The sequence below is a fragment of the Callithrix jacchus genome, chromosome 19, assembly GCF_049354715.1.
Source record: "Callithrix jacchus isolate 240 chromosome 19, calJac240_pri, whole genome shotgun sequence".
NCBI classification, from domain to species: domain Eukaryota; kingdom Metazoa; phylum Chordata; class Mammalia; order Primates; family Cebidae; genus Callithrix; species Callithrix jacchus.
Window position 1 is genome coordinate 57,591,756 of NC_133520.1, and position 21,039 is coordinate 57,612,794.

The window sequence follows — 21,039 nt, forward strand, 5'->3', positions numbered from 1 at the left end:
TTTTTTTTTCTCTTGAGATAGACTAGGTCTTGCTATTGCCCAGCCAGTGGGCAGTGGCACAATCACAGATGCCTGCATCCTCGACCTCCTGGGCTCACTCTGTGCTCCTGCCTCCCAAGGAGCTGGGACTACAGGTACACACCCCTACACCAAGCTATTTTTTTAAATTTTTTTGTAGAGGTGAAGTTTCACTGTGTTGCCCGGGCTGGTCTTGAATTCTTGGCCTCAAGTGATCCTCCCGCCTCAGCCTTCCAAAGTGCTGGGATTACAGGCATGACCTTATCTGGAGACTGGGTCTTTACAGAGGTTATCAAATTAAAATGGGTCATGATGGTGGGGCCCTGATCCCATATAACTGGTGTCCTTACTAAAAGGGAAATTTGTTGCCAGTAAAAGAAAAAGAAAGAGTAAAATTTTTTTTTTTGAGACAGTCTTGTTCTGTTACCCAGGCTTGAGTGTAGTGATGTGATCATAGCTCAATGCAGCATCAATCTCCTGGGTTCAAATGATCCTTCCACCTCAGCTTCCTGAGTAGCTGGGACTACAGGTGTGTTCCACCATGCCCAGCTAATTTTCTGTATTTTATGTAGAGATGGTATCTCACTATGTTTCCCAGGCTAAACTTGAACTTCTAGGCTCAAGCAATCCTGTCTCGGCCTCCCAAAGTGCTGGGATTATAGGTGTGAGCCACTGTGCCTGCCCAAAAATAAATTTTCACACAGAGACAGACATGCATAGAAGGACAATGGCCACTATAAGTCAAGGGATGCCTGCTGTCCCAGAGCCTCCAGAGAGAGCCTGGCCTGCAGACACCCAACTACACTTCCGGCCTCCCAATTGGGAGACAATAAATTTTTATTTTATTTATTGATTTATTGAAACAGGGTCTCGCTCTGTCACCCAGGCTGGAGTGCAGTGGCATGACCTCAGCTCACTGCAGCCTCATTCTCCCTGGTTCAAGAAATCCTCCCACCTCAGCCTCCAGAGTAGCTTGAGATCACAGGAACATGCAACCATGCCTGGCTAATTTTTTTTTCTGAGATAGATTCTTGCTCTGTCCCTCAGTCTGGAATAAATTGGTGTGATCTCAGCTTACTGCAACCTCCACCTTCTGGGATCAAGCATTTCTCCTGCCTCAGCCTCCTGAGTACCTAGGATTACAGAGGCGCACCACCACACCCAGCTAATTTTTGTATTTTTTGTAGAGAGGGTTTCACCATGTTGACCACGCTGGTCTCGAACTCCTGACATCATGATTTGCCTACCTCAGCCTCCCAAAGTCATAGGATTACAGGTGTTAGCCACCACTCCCGGCCTTGTATTCTTTCAGTAGAGATGGAGTTTCATCCTATTGGCCTGGCCAGTCTCGATCTCCTTACCTCAAGATATCCTCTCATCCTCCCCAAAGTAAAGGGATTACAGACATGAGCCATCATGCCCTTGGTCATTCATGAATGTGTAATTAGGTTTTGTCCAGGATCAGAGGCTCACGCCTGTAATTCCAGTACTTTGGAAGGCTGAGAAGGGAGGGTCCCTTGATGCCCAAAGTTTGAGGACAGCCTGGCCAACACGGTGAGGTCCCATCTCCACACACACACAAATATTAGTTGAGCATGGTGGCATGCACCTGTAATCCCAACTACTCAGGAGGCTTAGGTGATAGGATTGCTTAAGCATGGGAATAAGAGGCTGCAGTGAGCTATGATTGTACCACTGCACTGTAGCCTGGACAACACGGAAGTCCCTCTCTGTCTCTAAAAAAAAAAGGCGTTGTTTGATTTTGTGTTTCTGTTGTTACTGTTGTTTTTTGAGATGGAGTCTCACGCTCTGCCCAGGCTGGAATGCAATGGTTCAATCTCGGCTCACTATAACCTCCACCTCCTGTATTGAAGTGATTCTCCAACCTGAGCCTCCCGAGTAGCTGCGATTACAGGTTTGCACCACTACCCTAGGCTCATTTTTATACTTTTAGTTGAGATGGGGTTTCACCATGTTGGCCAGGCTGGTCTGAAACTCCTGACCTCAGGACATCCACCCGCCTTGGCCTCCCCAAGTGCTAGAATTACAGATGTGGGTCACTGAGCCCAGTCAATTTCATGTTTTGGCCCGGTCGGGTCTGGTAGGTGTATGGTTAATGAACCAGGTCTTAATTTTTCTAGGCTACCGGGGGCTTGGGCACGCACTGACAGCAATGTCGTGGGTGGTGACATTGGCTTCAAACGTGGATGAAAACAAGATCTGGTCTCCTTTTTTTACCCAGACGGTGTTGACCAGCTGACCTAGGAGATAAAAGAACTGGTATATGAGGCCATGTGTACATCCTGGGAAAGGGGATGCCAACTGCTGGGACCCCAGCCCCCCTGCCACCAACCAGCCCACCCGGCCAGTGGCTCTTCCATGTTTTTTACAGCTTTTGAGAGGTTCACTATTCAAAGGAGGATGAATAGTGGGTTTTCAAGAAAACCCATAGCCAGACATGGTGGTTCACGCCTGTAATCCCAGCACTTTAGGAAACCTAGGTGAAAGGATCACTGGAGGTCAGGAGTTCGAGGCCATCACGACCAACATAGTGAAATCCCATCTCTACCAAAAATACATAAATTAGCCAGGTGTGGTGGCATATGCCTGTAGTCCAGCTACTCGAGAGACTGAGGGCTGAGAATCCCGGGAGGTGGAGGTTGCAGTGAGTAGAGACCACACCATCGTACTCCATCCTGGGTGACAGAGTGAGACTCCATCTAAAAAATAAAAGAAAAAATAAAGTGAGAAAACCAGGAATGGGGGTGCATGTCTGTAATCCCAGCACTTTGGGAGGCTGAGCTGGACAGATCACTTGAGGTCAGGAGTTCAAGATCAGCCTGGCTAACACGGAAAAATCTTGTCTCTGCTAAAAATACAAAAATGAACCAGGCATGGTTGCGTGTGCCTGTGATCCAAGCTACTAAGGAGGCTGAGGCAGGAGAATTGATTGAACCCGGAGGTGTAAATTGCAGTTAGATGAGATTTCACCACTGCACTCCAGCCTGAGGGACAGAGCAAGACTCCTCTTTAAAAAAAAAATCAGAGAAGACCGAAATATCCGCAGATAATGCACCGTGTCACTTTCCCTGTGCACTTTTCCTGCCTCTTGGTAGACAGTTCCTAACATCACCATGAGATCCTGGTGAAGGAAGGGTGGATACTGAGGTTGCTACAGTTTTATGAACCATTTTTCCCCAGAGAGAGGTGGTCATCTTCTGTCAGATTCCTTTGAGTGTTTTGCCAACCCCTGCTGTGGGAGGTTTACCCTCAGGGCACTCCTCCATGAAGCCACCAGGTGACGCCATCGCCGTATAAATGAAACAAACTGACCCGACATTAGAAAATGGTGTTCTACTTTCTTTGAGCTGAGTGGGGTGGGTCAAACCTGTAATCCCAGCACTTAGGGAGGCTGAGGTGAATAGATCACTTGAGTCCAGGAGTTCGAGTCCAGCCTGAAAACATGGTGAAACCCTGTCTGTTTTAAAATATAAAAATTAGCCAGGCATAGTGATGCACACCTGTCATCCTAGCTACTCAGGAGGCTGAGACAGCAGAATCGGTTGGGAAGCAGAGGTTGCAGGGAGCCAAGTTCGTGACTCTGCACTCCAGCCTGGGTAACAGAGTGAGACTCCGTCTCCAAAAAAAAAAGTGTTCCTAAGGACTGAGAGGGGAAATTGAGGCATGCAGAATGTAGTTGGGGTGGGGCTTGGTGAGAGAATGGGTTCAAGTAACTTGTGAAGGGCTCTCAGAAAGTCAGAGGAACATAAAAATCATTTATTCTACCTCCCACTGCCACATTTTCCAGATATAGAAATCAAAGCTGAGAGGCAGGGGGATATGTATCCCAAAAGCACCACGTTGGTAGGGAGCAGGGTTGCCAGAGAAAACACAGGACATCCAGTTAAGTGAGAGTTTCAAACTCTCAGTGTATGTCTCAAATAATGCACAAGACTTAAACTAAAACCTTATTTACTTTTTGTCTTCAAAGGTAACTGGGCATCTGTATGATGATTTGCTAAGTCTTACAACCGTCATGAAGGTAAAATGAAGATTAGAAAGATACTTAAATGTAATAAGCAAACATGCAAAATGAGGGCAACTCTTTCCCATTTTGCAGACAAGGTAACTGCACGTTAGGGAGGGGACTTGCCCCAAAGCCACCCTCACAATCCTCAGAGTCAGGATTTGAACCCAGTCCTTATTCCAGAGGTCTCAACTTCACTGTTGTGGCCAGGAACAGCTCCCAGTCCCACTCGTGTGTGTGCATGTTCTTTCTTGAATATGACTCTCTCCCCATCGTGTAAGTGGGTGGTTCCCCTCCCTGACATTGACGGACTCCGTCTTCAGCAGGCGCCTCCTGACCCAGCAGACCCCCATGAGCCCAGATCCCTGGGACACGGTGGCTGTCCTTATCACATTCCTTGACTCCGCATCTTAGGATCCAAGTCTGACCCTCTTCAGGATCTGCAGCTGTGTTACAGAAAAGGGGACCCGATCCAGACCACAAGGGAGGGTCCTCGGATCTCGTGTAAGAAGCAATTCAGCATGAGTCTGTAAAGTGAAAGCACAATTGTTTGTTTTTTTGCTTTTTTTGTTGTTTTGTTTTGGTTTTGAGATGGAGTCTTTGTTGCCCAGGCTAGATAGAGAGTAGCGGTGTGATCTTGGCTCAGTACGACCTACACCTCCCGGGTTCGAGAGATTTTCCTGCTTCAGCCTCCTGAGTAACTGGGATCACAGGTGCATGTCACCACACCTGGCTAATTTTTATATTTCTAGTAGAGATAGCATTTCACCATGTTGGCCAGGCTGATCTAGAACTCTTGACCCCAGGTGATCCACCTGCCTCAGCCTCCCAAAGTGCTGAGATTACAAATGTGAGCCGCAGTGTAAGTTTATTCTTTCCTTAAAAAGCAAGTTTTTTAAGAAGATGAAGATGAAATAGCTACTCCATAGAGCAGCCCAGAGGGCGCTGGTGCCCATCTTTAGGGTCATTTCTTCCTGACATGCTAAATGAGGGCTAGACTATTCATGACTCCCCTTTTATAGATCTTATAGGGAAACTTTCTGATGTTGCCATGGCATTTTTAAACTGTCATGGCGCTGGTGGCAAATGTAGGAGTGAGGATGAGCAGAGGTCACTCTGGTCATCCTCTTGGTTTCGGTGGGTCTTGGACTGGCTTCTTTACTGCAGCCTGTTTTACTGACAAGGTCTCTGTGACCTGTATCCTGTGCTGCCCTCCTGTCTCATCTTGTGACTCAGAATGCCTTCACTGCCTGGAAATGAAACCCAGTAGGTCTCAGCCTCCTTTTACGCATCTCCTATTCAAGATGGAGCCGCTGTGGTTCACACCCCTCTGGCAGCTGGGCTCCCCGGGATCTCCTGAGGTTCTGTCCCCTCCGTGCCTAGCTCCTGGGTCCCTCCACCATCGCTGTCTTCCTGAGCCACCTGCCTCTGAGTTTCTTTATCAGCAAGAAGAGGAATCACTTTCAGGTTCGGCTTTTGGGGGAAAAGACGGACCAGGCAGGAAGTAGGGAGGAAGACACAGGCCCTGGTGTGGGCGATGGGGAGGGCAGAGCTGAGTGGGATCCGGCGGGTCTGGCTTTGTTCTTGTCTCTGCGAGTTGCCCATCGTGCAGACCTGCCCCTCTCCTTCCCCATCACATTGGACGGCGGCTCTTCCCTCCAGTGTTCAGACCCCAGGCCCTGGGTCAGATCAATGCCTTTTTCTCCTGCACCCCATCAGTCAGCAGATTTGCTTGGCGTCATCTGAAAAATGCATCCAGCAGCAAGGCCCTGGCTCACTCCTTACTTCCGCCCCAGCCTCTCTCCACTTCCAGCCACAGGAGACTTGTGTGAGCTGAATTCATCACACCCTCCTCTTCTCAGACCTACAGCAGCCCCATTTTCCTCAGTCTGAGCCAAAGGCCCCACAGTGGCCCACCTGGCCCTCCCTGAGCTGCCTCATTGACTCCAGCCTCACCTTCCACCCGTCTCCCTCCCTTTCCCACCTACCCCATCCTCACACCTGCCTGATGTTCACACATCTCTCCAGGCATCTGCTTTAGCTGCTCTCCGCCTGGACCACCCTCACTCTAGAAGACCCTTGTCCCCTCCAGCACCCCCTGCAGTCAGGTCCACCTTCCTCACCATCGTTCAGCAAGGACACACCCCGCCCATCCCTCTCCTTTCAGCATCTCTCTTCCTTGGCCTGTTTGGGGTTCATTTTTGCTGTTCCCCAGCACTTCCCACTTCCTAAAGGGCCCTTCAAGAAGCACCCGGAAGGGGCCAATGGCCTTGCTCTCCTTAGACTAGAAGCTCCACGGCAGCACAGCACAGTCTTTGTGGCAGATTCAGTATCTAGTTAGTGCTCGGCATGCAGAAGGTGCTGGACAAGTGTTTGAGAACTACGGAAGAAGGGAGGGAGGGGAGAAGGGTAGGAAAGAGGAAGGGAAGAAGGGAGGGATGGGGAGAAAGGAGGGAGGGGAGGAGTGAAAAGAAGGGAGGGAAGGAAAGATAGGAAAGGGGAGGACAGATGGAGGGAAGGAAAGAGTTGAAAGAGGAAGAGAAGGAATGATGGAGGCAAGGAAGAAAGGGAGGAGGGAGGTGGAAAAAGAGGGTAGAAAGCAAGGCAGGAGAGCAGAAGAAAGGAGTAGGGAAGAAAAGAAAGGTGGAAGGGGGATAAAGGGAAGGAACTTATTTTCTCTCTAGGCCCAGCTGTCCCAATTATCTGTCATTTGGCCAGCCTCCTGCATGGCCTCCTCCGAGCACAGTGACTCATGCCTCTAATCCCAGCACTTTGGGAGTTCGAAACAGGTGGATCACCTGAGTTCAGGAGTTCTAAACCAGACTGGTCAACATGGCAAAATGCCATCCCTCTTAAAAAATACAAAGATTAGCTGAGCATCGTGGCAGGCACCTATAATCTTAGCTACTCCAGAATGTCAGGCAGGAGAATCGCTCGAACCCAGGAGGCAGAGATTACAGTGAGCCAAGATCGCGCCACTGCACTCCAGGCTGGTAACAAAGCAAGACTCCATCTCAAGAAATAACAAAATACCTTCTCCAGGCAGCTGCCTTCTGATGATGCCCCTCCCCGGTTAAGCACAGACCCCGAACTCCTGCCTGACCCTAAAGTGCCAAGTGACGCCGCGCATGTACTCCTCTGGCCACACTGAGTGTCCTCTCAGTCATGCTGCTCCCTCTGCCTAGGTGTTTGTTGTCCCCTGTCTCAGAGCCTTCAATCCCTCTTCCCGGATCCATCCCCTCATCCTCTGCCTGCCCAGCACCCACCTCCTGGCCATTTAACATGTAGCTCAGGTTGTAATCCCAGTACTTTAGGAGGCCAGGGGCAGAGGGTCACTTGAGCCCAAGAGCTTGAGGCCAGCCTGGGCAACAGAGTGAGACCCCACAACTCCACCAAAAATGTAAAAGGAAGAAAGATGTAGCTCAGGCATTACCCACCTCCAGGTAGCCTTCCTGATGGTGCCATACCCAGGTGGGCTCAGGGGCAGCCTCTGTTCTCTGGGCACCAGAAGCCTCCTTTCTGTGGCAGTGGTCCTGGGTCAGCTCCTGCAGGAATCCAGGCACAGGATGATGGTGGATGGATCAGGACTGAGGGTCAGAGATGCGGAGAGGCAGACAGCTTTGGGACGCGGTAGGAAGGAGCAGCGGGATTTGCTGCACGGTGACTGTCAGGGTGCAGGGGAGAATTCCAGACCAGCTGTGTCTTCATCTCTCTCTTCCCTCCAATCCCAGGAGAGCAAACGAGGCAGAAGGACTTGTGGGCCCGACTCACCAGCTCTATCCTCAGGAACTCGAGGACCATCAAGTTCCATGGCTGGGAGGGAGCCTTTCTGGACAGAGTCCTGGGCATCCGAGGCCAGGATCTGTGTACCTTGTGGACCTCTGGCCTCCTCTTCTTTATGTCGCTGGTGTCTTTCCAAGCGTCTACATTTCTGGTCATGTCACTCTAGTCTCTATGGTGAGCAGGACTGGGGAAGGAGTGTGGGGCTCAGGAGGTGAGGTAGGTGGAGCCTCCCTGATCCTACCACCCTGTCCATCAAAACCCACACATTCTGGATCCTGTTCTCACCGGGTTTCTGCTATCTTCTGTGTGAATGAATTAATTCCATCATTCTGGTGAAGGTGACAGCGGCCGTTGAGGTGTGCTCTTCTAAGAGTTCCAGGCTTCCACTGATGTGGGGAGGAGAGTTCAGGTGCAGACAGGCTGCAGAGGTAGAATCCAGGGTATGAGTGGCTCTCTTGCTGCTGGCCAACAAATGTCCATAGCCACCCTGTCACTGACGTGATACTTGTTCTGCCGTTCTGTCATTTATTTCTGATTGCTGTCAGAACACTCTTCCTAAAGCACAGGTTTCAGAAGAATTTAAACATGTTGATGCATAGGCAAGGCACAGTGACTCACGCCTGCCGTCCGAGCTCTTTGGGAGGCTGAGGTGCCTTGAACCCAGTTGGTGGAGGTTGCAGTGGCCCCAGATTGTGCCACTTCACTCCAGCCTGGGTGACAGAGCAAGACTTTGTGTCAAAAACCAAACCAAACCAAACAAAACAAAACAAAAGGACCACAAATGGTACCAATACCTAGGGCCCTCCCATGCTGCTGTCTTCAGGAGTCCCCAGGCTCAGCCCTCATGTCTATCACCTTCATAGAGAGGCCTTTCCTGACCACCTTCACCAGCACCTGAGCACCCCTGCTTGTGCTAGTGCACTCTAACCTGCACCCGATTTCTCTTTACTTTTTTATTTTTGAAGACATAGTCTTGCTCTGTTCCCCAGGCTGGAGTGCAGTGACACAATGTCGGCTCACTGCAACCTCCACCTCCCAAGTTCAAACAATCCTCCCACCTCACCCTCCTGAGTAGCTAGGATTACAGGCAGTTGCCACCACGCCTAGGTAATTTTCTTTTTTGTACCTTTAGTAGAGATGGCATTTCACCATGTTGGGCAGGCTGGTCTTGAACTCCTAACCTCAAGGGATCCATCCTCCTCAGCCTCCCAAAGTGCTGGGATTACAGATGGGAGCCACCGCACCTGGCCATACCTGCTTTAGTTTTTATTCTTCATAGCACTCTCCACCTGATGTGCTGTCTGTGTTAATGGTTTGTTTATGGATCGCCTGTCTCTTTCCCCCTCATTAGAATGATGGATCCATTAAGAGAGCAGCAACTTTGTTTTGGTCATTGCTGTTTCCCCAGAGCCCAGAACCCTGTAAGGTATATTATAACCAGGCGGTAGTTATTCATAGAATGAATGAATGTAAGAATGAATAAATGGCCGGGTGCCGTGGCTCACGGCTATAATCCTAGCACTTTGGGAGGCCGAGGTGGGTGGATCGCTTGAGGTCAGGGATTCGAGACCTGCCTGGACAATATGGTGAAACCCCATCTCTACTAAAAATAAAAAAAGTTAGCTAGGAATACTGATACACGCCTGTAATCCCAGCTACTCAGGAGGCCGAGACAGGAGAATTGCCTGTACCCAGGAGGTGAAGGTTACATTGGGTCGAGACCATGTCACTGCACTGTAGCCTGGCAGAAAGAGAGAGACTGTCTCAGAAATAAATGAAAATAATTTTAAAAAAGAATGAATGAAAGACCATAAGGCCTAGATAGAAGGAATATGTTACAGTAATCAATAGTGCACAAGGGAAATTACAGTGAATGAGAATTTATTTGAATATTTCAAGATAGCTAGAAGAGAAGCATTTTCTTGTTCCCAAAACAAAAGATAAATATTTGAGGTGATGACTGTCTCAGTTACCCCGATTTGATCATTACATATTGTCTACAGCTTGGGTCCCCAACCCTCCTGGCCACGGATCTGTACCAGTAGCCTGTTTTTTTTTTTTTTCTTTTTGAGACAGAGTCTCAGTCTGTGCAGCGGTGCTATCTCAGGTAAATGTAACCTCCATCTCTGAGGCTCAAGTAATTCTTCCGCCTCAGCCTCCTGAGTAGCTGGGATTACAGGCATATACCACCACACCTGGCAAATTTTTGTATTTTTAGTAGAGACAGGGTTTCACCATGTTGGCCAGGCTGGTCCCAAACGCCTTACTTCAGGTGATTTGCCCTCCTCATTCTCCCAAAGTGCTGGGATTGCAAGTGTGAGCCATTGCACCCAGGCTTTTTTTTTTTTTTTAATTTGACAGGGAGTTTTGCTCTTGTTGCCCAGGCTGGAATGCAATGGCATGATCTTGACTCTCTGCAACCTCTGTCTCCCAGATTCAAGCCAGTTTCCTGCCTCAGACTGCCAAGTAGCTGTGATTACAGGTATGAGCCACCATGCCAGGCTAATTTTTGTATTTCTACTAGACACAGGGTGTCTCTGTGTTGGTCAGGTTGGTCTCGAACTCCCAACCTCAGGTGATCCACCTGCCTCAGTCTTCCAGTGTGCTGGGATTACAGGCGCGAGCCACTGTGCCCGTCTCACCTGTTGGGAACTGGGCAGGTGAGCAGCGAACGGGCTAGGGAGGCTTTATCTGTGTTCACAGCCGCTCCTTATTTCTGGCATCACCACCTGAGCTCCACCTTCTGTCAGATAGGTGGCGTTGTTAGAGTCTCATAGGAATGCAAACCCTACCATAAGCAGCACATGCGAGGGAGCTGGACTGCGTGCTCCTTATGAGAATCCAATGCCTGTTTATCTGTCAATGTCTCCCGTCACCTTCAGAAGGGATGCTCTAGTTTCAGGAAAACAAGCTCAGGGCTCCCACTAATTTTACGTTACGGTGAGTTGTGTAAATATTTCATTATATATTACACTGTAATAATAACAGAAGTGGGCTGGGCACAGTGGCACATGCCTGTTATCCTATCATTTTGGGAGGCTGAAGCAGTCGGATCACCTGATGTCGGGGGTTCAAGACCAGCCTGGCCAACATGGTGAAACACCGTCTCTGCTAAAGGTACAAAAACTGGCATGGTGGCAGGAACCTGTCATCCCAGCTACTTGGGAGGCTGAGGCAGGAGCATTGCTTGAACCCAGGAGCGGAGGTTGCAGTGAGCCACAATCATAGCATTTTGGGAGGCTGAAGTGGGCGGATCACCTGAAGTCAGCAGTTCGAGACCAGCCTGGCCCACAGGTGAAACCTCGCCTGTAATAAAAATACATAAATTAGCTAGGTGTGGTGGTAGGAGACTATAAGCTGACTTACTCGGGAGGCTGAGGCAAAAGAATTGCTTGAACCGAGGAGGTGGAGGTTGCAGTGAGCCAAGATTATGTCCCTGGACTCCAGCCTGGGCAATATAGGAAGATTCTGGTTTTGTTTTTGTTTTTGTTTTTTAAAAGGCAAGCCAGTTACAATGGCTTATACCTATAATTCCAGAATTTTGGAGGCCAAGATGGAAAGATCACTTGAGGCTAGGAGTTCCAGGTAAACCTGGGCAACATAGCATGACCCCATCTCTACAAAACATTTTTAAAAAATTGGGCACAGTGGCATGTGCCCATAGTCTCAGCTACTCAGGAGGCTGAGGCAAGAGGATTGCTGCAGCCCAGGAACTGGAGGCTGCAGTGAGCCATGCTTGTGCCACTGCACTCCAGCCTGGGTGACAGAGTGAGACCCTGCCTCTCAAAAAAAAAGAATTCAGAGTAGAGAAAAGTATGAATTGTAAGTTCAAGCATTGCACGTCCCACATTTCCTTCAGAAGTGTGGATGCGTGCCCCAAGAAGTCTGCATTCATTTCCCAGCGCTGCCTTAACAAAGTACCCTAAACTGTGTGGCTTCAACCACAGAGATTTATTCTCACAGTTCTGGATACCAGGAGTCTGAAATCAAGGGATTTTTTATTGTTTGTTTGTTTTTTCTCTGAAGGCTGTGAGGGAGGTCTGTCCCAGGTCTCGCTCATGGATTCTCAGAGCCTCCAGAGTTCCTTGGCTTGCAGGTGGTCTTCTGTCTCTGTCTTGAAACTGTCTTCCCTTTGTAGGTGTCTTTGTCCACACATCCCCTTTTTATAAGGACACCAGGCACACTGGATTAGGATTCACCCTCATTACCTCAGCTTAGCTCGATCACATGGGAAGAGGCTATTTCCAAATAAGGTCGCATCCACAGACCCTGCGGCATAGGGCTTCAGCGTCTTTCGGGGAGACAGAGCACAACGCATAACACTATAGATTTGCAAATATTTTTAGTTTGAGTTTCTGGGTTTTATTTTTAATTTTTTCCTGTTTGATGAGTGATGTGATGATACCGTAACAAGTTTTGAGAATGGCACATATCATAAAATAGCCTGATAACCCAATTGTCATGCTTAGGTTTTGGTTTTTTAAAATTTTAGTTTTTCTTGAGGCAGGATCTTGCTGCAATACTCATGCTGGAGGGCAGTGGTGCAATCATGGGTCACCGCAGCCTCAACCTCCTGGACTCCAGCGATCTTCCCACCTCAGCCTCCCAAAGAGCTAGGATTATAGGAATGAGCCACCAGCCCCAGCTGTTCCCTATTTTTTGTTGGTACATTGTTCATTTTCCTCAAAAAACACACCTTTTTATCTGTGCATACTGGCTCATGCCTGTAATCCTCAGTACTTTGGGAGGCCGAGGCAGGTGGATCTCTTGAGATCAGGAGTTCAAGACCAGCCTGGCCCACATGGTGTAACGCCTTCTCTACTAAAAATACAAAAATGAGCTGGATGTGGTGGTGTGTACCTGTAATCCCAGTTACTCGGGAAGCTTAGGCAGGAGAACCGCTTGAACCCTAGAGGCAGAGGTTGCAGCGAGCCAGGTTCATACTCCCACACTCCAGACTTTGTGGCAGAGCGAGACTAACTCAAAAAAAGTGAAATATACATACATATAAACGTGCACATGAACACACACACACACCTTGGCAATTTTTTTATACATCAGCATTCACTGGTACAATGTAAATTCTATGGTAGATTTTATTTAGATTAATACAATCTAAATACTATTCTATTAAGTGCTACAACTAAAAAAAATAGGCCATGCATTTAAATGATTCAAAGTTCAAAAACTATGAAAGAGTATAGAACCCAGTCTCCCATATGGCAGCTCATGGCATATGTGTTTATGAAATCTACGTGAGGCTGGATACGGTGGCTCATGCCTGTAATCCCAGCATTTTAGGAGGCCGAGTCGGGTGGCTCACCTGAGGTCAGGAGTTTGAGAGCAGCCTGACCAACATGGTGAAACCACATGTATACTAAAAACACAAAAAGCAACCGGATGCGGCGGTGAGCCCATATAACCCTATCTACTTTGGAAGCTGAGGCAAAAGAGGTGCTTGAACCTGGGGGACAAAGGTTGCGGTTAGCCAAGATCATGCAACTTCACTTCAGCCTGGGCAACGGAGCGAGACTCCATCTCAAAAAAAAAATCTAAATAAATTAACATTTAAGAAAATGAAAGATTTGGTTCTTTGGCTGCTTGGGCCACATTTCAAGTGCTCCACAGCTGCAGATGGCCCGGAAATATGGTCTTTATCGCAAAAAGTTCTATCGGTTGGTGTTGGTGCAGCCTTAAAGCCGCTCTCCCACCCCTCCTCGAAGCGAACCACTGTTACGGTTCCTTTGGTGATTCTTTTCCGAGATGATCTATGCACACAATCAGCACGTGGAGTTAATATATGTACCTAATAAAATCAGCATCTCCCGTGTAGTGCAAATGACCATGTAATAGTCCATGGAATGGAATGTATTCAGCTAGTTTCATAATGAAGTGCTCTCGAGTTTTTCCCAGGTTTCCTGTTAAAATTATTCTGTCGAGAACACCATTCTCTCACAGAGTACATTTTTAACAGTGGAATTCCCTGGCCAGAATGTTTATATGTTTTTCTCATTTCTTTTCTATTTTCTTTCTTTTTTTTTCTTTTCTTTTCTTTCTTTCCCTCTCACTATTCCCTCTTCCTACTTTTTTTCTTCCCTTTCCCCCTCTCATCCTCCTCTTTTTTCTCTCCCCCACTTTTCTTTCTTTTACAAGGTCTTCTATTTAATGGCATAATCCTAATTCACTGCAGCCTTGAACCCCTGGGCCCAAGCGATCCTCTTTCCTCAACCTCCCAAGTAGCAGAGACTAAAACCTGTGCCCCCATGCCTTTCTATATTTTTATTTTCTTTTTAGTGGAGATGGGTCTTACTATATTGTTCAGGGTCGTTTTCATCTCTGTAGGTGCTTTTCAAGAGATCTTACCAAAAGGTACCTGGATAGAACTTAGTCACTTGAAGCTCTTGTCCTTGTGTTGAAATTTTGTGTCTGCCTCCTCCATCCCGGGGAGATTTAAAACTTCTATCCCCTTTTCAGGCAGATCAGTGACTTCAAAAATGTACGAATGTTGTGAGGCAAGGCGGAAGGATCACATGAAGTCAGGAATTTGGGCCCAGGCCGGCCAGGAAGGTGAAACCCTGCCTCTACCAAAAATACAAAACTTACATGAGCGTGGTGGTGCACGCCTGTAGGCCCAGCTTCTCAGGAGGCTGAGGCATGCGAATTGTTTGAATCTGGAAAGCGGATGTTGCAGTGAGTCGAGATCGTGCCGCCGTACTCCAGCCAGATACAAATAGCAGCTTTAGACTTGATCTCGCCAGGCATGACCACTGGGCAGGTTCAGCATAGGATCACCGATTCTGCCTCAGTTTTCAGTGTCTTCTCTGGGGCCTGGAGTATAGCATCTGAAGCCGAGCTGGATGTCTTGCTGCATAAATACTCTCTCCACTTCCACCTTTTGCCATCAGCCTGGGTGAAGACTCATGTCAGGGGAGAGCCGTCGTCCTCCTACAGCCCCACCTGTCTGATGGCTGAGACTTCTGCCTCATTTCCAGAACTCCCAGGGGCCCTTGAACGTCTTGTTATTTGCTACATATGCACGCACAGATTGCCCGTACCTCCCCCTCAGACCTTCCTGCCACTCTCTATAGAGCTGTCTGAAGCCTCAAAATGTTTATTTGCCTTTGGAGAAATTCTACTTCCATCTGCCCCAGACTCATCAAAATTACAGTAACAGCCAGCACTCCAACTTTCTGGATCCTGTTCCAGCAGAGAGGAAGTCTGTTCTTCAAGTCCTCTTTGTAACCACATTTAAGATGAGGAAACTGAGGCAGATGAGCTCATGAATACAAAGTGCCAGAGCTTGGGTTCAACCTCGAATCCCTGGGCCCAGGGGTTCGAGGCTCGTGTTCAACCTTAGAGTTTGTGGGATTTAAGGTTGATGTTGGAAGCGTTCTGTTTGGCACCCCCTACCCTGGTGTGTGGGTGTTGTGTCCTGGGTTGCCTGCAGAGCCCCAGTTTATGCCTGCTGACCTGACGCATTTGTGACTAGCGTTGTCTTTAACTGCAAAACGTCGTGGCTTGGGAGAGAAATTCTGTGCTCACCCAGTTCACCCGCACCCTGAGGAAGCTCTGACACCACCGCACAGCTTCTGATACATACTGGAGAAAGCCAGCGCTAGGAGGTGCCTGTCAGCAGAAAGAGCTGCAAGCATCTACATCCACATGTAGACATATCTGTACAGATACATTCATATACACACATCCATATATATACATGTCTTTACATCCACACACACGTCTGTACACCCACACATTCATACACATGTCTACATATAGACACCTTCATGTACACATCACTGTACACACAATCCATATCCACACATTCATACACACCTATCTGTGTATTTTGGTATAGCTGTATACATACACATCTACACACATCCATGTACAGATAAATCTGTACACAGATGCAAACACATTCGTCCACACACATCTGCACATACGTCGGTGGGGATCAGGGAAATACAGCATTAAGTAGTGACGGTCTGATAATAGCTAGTATTGTTTTGACATCTTTTGGGTGAACTGACTAGCTAGTGGCTATCAGAGGGGTGTGTGAGGTGTGTCTGCAGGTTGGCAGGGCCATCAAACGCGGTATCTGTAGTTGCTCGTGGCTTTCCTAGAGGATCTCTCATGTGGAGCCTTGGAGTGTAGTGAGCTGTTCCTGTGGCCCGCCTGCCAATGTCTGCACCAGTGACCAACAAAATTCTGGCTTCACGGGCCTCAAGGACTTTGGATTGTACAGTAAAAAACGCTATATGCCATCATCGGACGTGTCTGGTCTGCAAGTGGAGATCTGTTGCCAGTGGCGGGATGGGAGCTGGAAGAGCCAGGAGGATGTTGCAGTCAGACAGATTCAATAACCAGGGCTGGAGCTGGTGTGCAGCGTAGGTGGCAGATGAGGTTGACTCTAGTCACATTCCATAGCGACGGTCGACTGAGTTCCTGATGGATCCAATGAGGGGGTTGTCAAGGAGAGAAGAGGAGTCCTCTGTGTTTATAACACAGGTTTCTAATTTTGAGAAATCCAGAGTTTAAAAAATTGGGGAAGGCCTGGGCATAGTGGTTCACACCTGTAATCTCAGCACTTTGGGTGGCCAAGGTGGGCGGATCACTTGGGATCATTAGTTTGAGATCAGCCTCGCCAACATGGTAAAACCCCGTCTCTACTAAAAATACAAAAATTAGCTGGGCACTGTGGTGTGCGTCTGTCATCCCAGCTACTTGAAAGGCTGATGCAGGAGAATCATTTGAACCCGGGAGGCGAAAATTACAATGTACCTGGATCCTGCCACTGCATTCCAGCCTGGGTGACAGAGTGAGACTCCGTCTCAAGAAAAATTAAAAATTGTGGAAGAATCGGCATAGAAAGCCATTAGCTTGGCTATCTCCTGCCCTCTCTCTGGTCCCAGCTTGTGTAATCACGGCTGGGCTTGCTGTCCAAGCCTGTCATTTCAGATGACACCAAGGCCTTTTCAGGGCTAGAGAGACCTGCTGCCACCCATGTTCGGCAAGGCTGAGTGGTTTTAGGCACAGCTGGAGATGAAACTGGTGATGGGGGCAGCCCTGTCATCTTTACAGGGAACCTCACACAGCAGGTGGGCAGCAAGCTGGCCTCTCCACATCACTGAGCCATCTGCTGAGTGACCAGGCCCATGTGACAGGTAGGAGATGCAACTCCCTGTGTCCTGTCTCCTCCGTGACCAGGCTAGGGTGTGGGCCAAATGCCTCCTGATGATCTTCATCACTTCAGTTTCTCAATATCAACATCCCATCTAAGGACAGACTCAGGCTCAGTGTGAGCCCCCAGAACTTCCCACAACCTCCAGCTGTCCCCACAAACCATAAAATAGCAGATTTTGGGTTGTTCTTATTCTCACCCACAATAAGAAACATATGTAAAACATTGGCCTAAAATACATGGGGCATTTAAAACACACACACAGGCTTAGCAGATGCTGGCACTGTGCCAGAGCCAGGGCGGTGACACCAGGGTGTGCCGCTTATGTTTTCTGAAAGATTCTAAGGTAAGGACAGGAGCCGGGGCTGGGGGCACTCGGAGCGGTGGCTGTTGACCACCTCATGTGGGTGTTTGGGAGTCATAACAGCTGGCCCATTTCCACCTGTCTGTTCTGGATGAACAGTGTTCAGTGTTGCAGACGCAGAAGCTTCAGAAGGTGAAATTTATTTAACGACCCATGATGTGTAGTTAATTCTTTTGTCATCTGTCCTATTTGATTTTGTTTCATTCTACTTCTTTTTTTTTTTTTTTTTTTTTTTGGAGACAGAATCTCACAGTGTTGCTTGGACTGGATGCAATGGTGCAATCTTGGCTCACCGCAGCCTCTGCCTCCTTTGTTCAAGCGGTTCTCCTGCCTCAGCCTCCCAAGTAGCTGGGATTACAGGTGCCTCCTGCCATACTTGGTTATTTATTTATTTATTTGTATTTTTGTAGAGGCGGTGTTTTACTATGTCGGCCTGGCTAGTCCGAAACTCCTGACCTCAGGAAATCTTCCTGCCTTGGCCTTCCAAAGTGCTGGAATTACAGGAATGACTCACTCTGGCCGGCCTCATTCTACTTTATCCTTGGTCCAAGCACAGTGCCCCACACCTATAATGCCAGAACTTTGGGAAGCCAAGGCAAGAGAATTGCTTGAGCCCCGTAGTTCAAGACCAGCCTTGGAAACATACTGAGACCCCTGTTTCTACAGAAAAAAAAGTGGTGTGTATATATATATGCACATGCACACACACACAAGTTAGCCAAGGTGGTGGCACATGTCTGTAGTACCAGCTACTTGGGAGGGTGAGGTGAAAGGATCGATTGAGTCTTGGAGGTCAAGGCTGCAGTGAGCCACGATCAGGCCTGTCTGTGGGCTGTTGTGCAGGGCCCAGGTGTTGACTCTTCAAGGATCCCCCAATCCCAAGGACCCTGGGGTATTCCCGAGTCCTTTTTTTTCCTGGGGCTGGGGGTCTCGGTCCCTGGGGGCTGACCCTTTCATTTGCCTGCTCTCTATCCCTGCAGCACCGATGGAAAGGAAGGAGGCTGGATGATGAGTGGCTGCCCTGGATGCCAAGCTGTTCGTGTCAGGACTGTCAGGGCTGCATGCCCTTGGCCTGCTGCAGCAGCGGGGCTGGCTGCGGACCGACTCCCTGAGGATCCCGTATGGCCTCCCGGGTAAGGCACTGCATGCCTGGCTGCGGGGAAGGTGGAGGTGGCAGGGCCTTCCCCGGTTCCTGTGGCTGTGGCTCTGTGAGCTAAAATACGCTGTCACCACAGGATTTTCCATCAGTCATTCTGTGGGCTCTGAGTAGGACTTAGTACCTGCTCTTTAGTAAAAAAAGAAAAAAAAGGTGTGTCTTTTTAGGGGACATTCATTCATCTCTTAAGACCTCCCCACGGACAGGTTTTAACGGAGTGAAGGGTGAAGCAGACCACAGGGCTGGGAGAACACGGCAGAGGCCAGGCTGGGCTTGGGCCTCCTCCTCTTGGAGCCCTGGTGGAGGGCTGCCTGGCAGAGGAGGGTAGGGGTTCTTTGATCGATCCTCACAGCTCAGGCAAAGCAGCCAGCGCACCAGTGCAGCACTGGCCAGAGGCTGCAGACAGAGAGCGGCTCAGACGGCGCCTACAGGCCGGGGCCGTGCCGCACACTCCACTGCACACAGATCCTGGCTTTCAGTCACAAGGCGGGTGCCCCGACCAGGTGGGATGTCCAGAGAGAGTACCTGAGTCTGGCAAGTGGCGATCTGAGTACCCTGAGCTCATCCCCAGAGATGAACTTGCTTCCAATAGCATAGCCATATAGGAATGAATCCAGGGCTGGCACTTCAGCTTCAGTCTTATGTCTATTTATCTAGGATTTCTTCAGCCCTGGAGGCAGAGGTTGCAATGAGTCAAGAATGTGCCACCGTACTCCAGCCTGGGCAACAGAGTGAGATCTTATCTCTAAAATAAACAAATAATAAGTTTACAAAAAAGCCAGTCACAGTGCCTCACGCTTGTAATTCCAGCACTTTGTGAGGCTGAGGCAGGCGGATCACGAGGTCAGGAATTCAAGACCAGACTGGCCAACATGGTGAAAGCCTATCTCTAATAAAATACCAAAATTAGGCAGTCATAGTGGCGGCTGCCTGGTTCCAACTGCCCTCCTGGCAGGACTAGGAACTTCTGACCTCTCCACCATCCGGGGCTAAGACCTTGCCCAATGTCAGGGTTGGCGTCCCTCTGACCGGCTGTTGAATGTCACCTCCATAGCCTCTCTGCTGTGCCAGAGTCCCATGGCCACCCACAGGGCAGTGAATTTGAAAAAGTGCTCAGGACTCTGCACACTATGCTGTTCACAGCTGTCATTGACTACAGTGAGAGGAGGCAGGAGTGTTGGCACAGGGAAGGGGGCCGGGGTGGAGTCTAGTGTGCACCACGGCCAACACCTAGTATCGTTTCCCAGTCCCTGTGCCTTCACATGGGACGCACTTGTCTGTCCCAGCACTATGTCACCCAGGGTGTTTGGTGTGGCTGCCTAATTGGCAGGTGCCGCTTGGCTCAGAGCACAGTGTCAGACTCCTAGGAGGCAAGCAGGGGTCTCGAATAAGCCACGTTTGTACAAACAGTTCAGATGCAGAGCACCTTGTATTACTCCTAGGATTGGTGGGAACCCTCCCCCAGTCCAAGTTCCCAGACAAGCTATGAGCAGGTCATGCAGAGGCAGCTCGGGTCTGCTGTGACAACTGACTCGCAATCTCCAGTGCCTGCTGCTCTATTCCTTTTCCTCCACTCCCGCCATCATCTTAATCCCAGGAAGAGGCCCTATCTCTGTGAGGCCTGGGCTGGGCCTCTGAGCTGCCCAGAGGCCTCACGGTGGGTGTTGGCTGCCAGTTGCAAGGCCCCCGGCCACACTGAAGGACTCCTACCTGGAAGTGATGCTGCGGCCCCTGGAGGAGGTGTGGAGGGAGGGGGCAGAGGAGGCCATGTGGTGGCTACAGGCCTTGGTGGTCGGGATGCCAGGCAACCAGGGTCCCAGGCCCATCAGGTTGACCCTGGGGGCCATGAAAGTCACCCTGGAGCTGGTGAGTGAGAGCAAGGATGAGATGTGGCTGACAGTTGAGGATGACCGAGACAGCTCTCACTGTCCCCTCCCTTTCCAGGTGGCCCACCAGATGCTGTTCTGGGCTGAGGCCACGTTCTCATGGGCACTGAAGAGGCTCTGCAAAGCCCTGCTGGACCTGTATGGCCTCACAGCCAGGTAACGCTGGGTTTGGGGTGTCGCATCCAGCGTTCCTGCCACGTATCAGTTGCAGTGCTGAACCCTTCAACATGCTCTGACTCACTGACTACTTTGACTGCCCTACACAGAGGCTTCTTCACTCCTTATTGCACAGGAGAGGAAACTGGGGTTTCTTCCTCACTCCAGAGAGACCTCGTGAGCACAGTCCCAGTGCAGGCAGGATTTTAGGAGCTGCTGCGGAAGAGTGCAGTGGGCAAAGATGACCCCTGCCTTCAGGAAGCTCAGTTTTACTCAGAGACAGACACGAAGCCCAAGAAATCATCTACAGCAGAGTATGCACAGCTCCCTGCAGAAAGCCCGAGAATCACCTCTTAAGCAGGCCATTCTGCTCTGTCACATTTCCTTGCTTTTGCTTTGTAATCATCTTTTTTTTTTTAAATGGAGCCTTGCTCTGTCTCAGTTGTGTGATCTCAGCTCATTGCAACC

At 49.4% G+C, this 21,039-nt stretch overlaps 1 long non-coding RNA gene and 1 pseudogene across 1 annotated transcript in view; one reads left to right on the forward strand and one right to left on the reverse strand.

Moving 5' to 3' along the window:
- The window catches only part of LOC144580341 (uncharacterized), an 82,987-nt gene extending 61,948 nt beyond the window's left edge, over positions 1-21,039 (forward strand). Inside the window, exons 2-3 of the long non-coding RNA XR_013529652.1 lie at positions 18,354-18,506; positions 20,474-21,039. This is a non-coding gene — a long non-coding RNA (uncharacterized LOC144580341). The remainder of the gene's footprint in view (positions 1-18,353; positions 18,507-20,473) is intronic.
- On the reverse strand, positions 12,209-12,306 carry LOC144580481 (small nucleolar RNA U13; annotated as a pseudogene).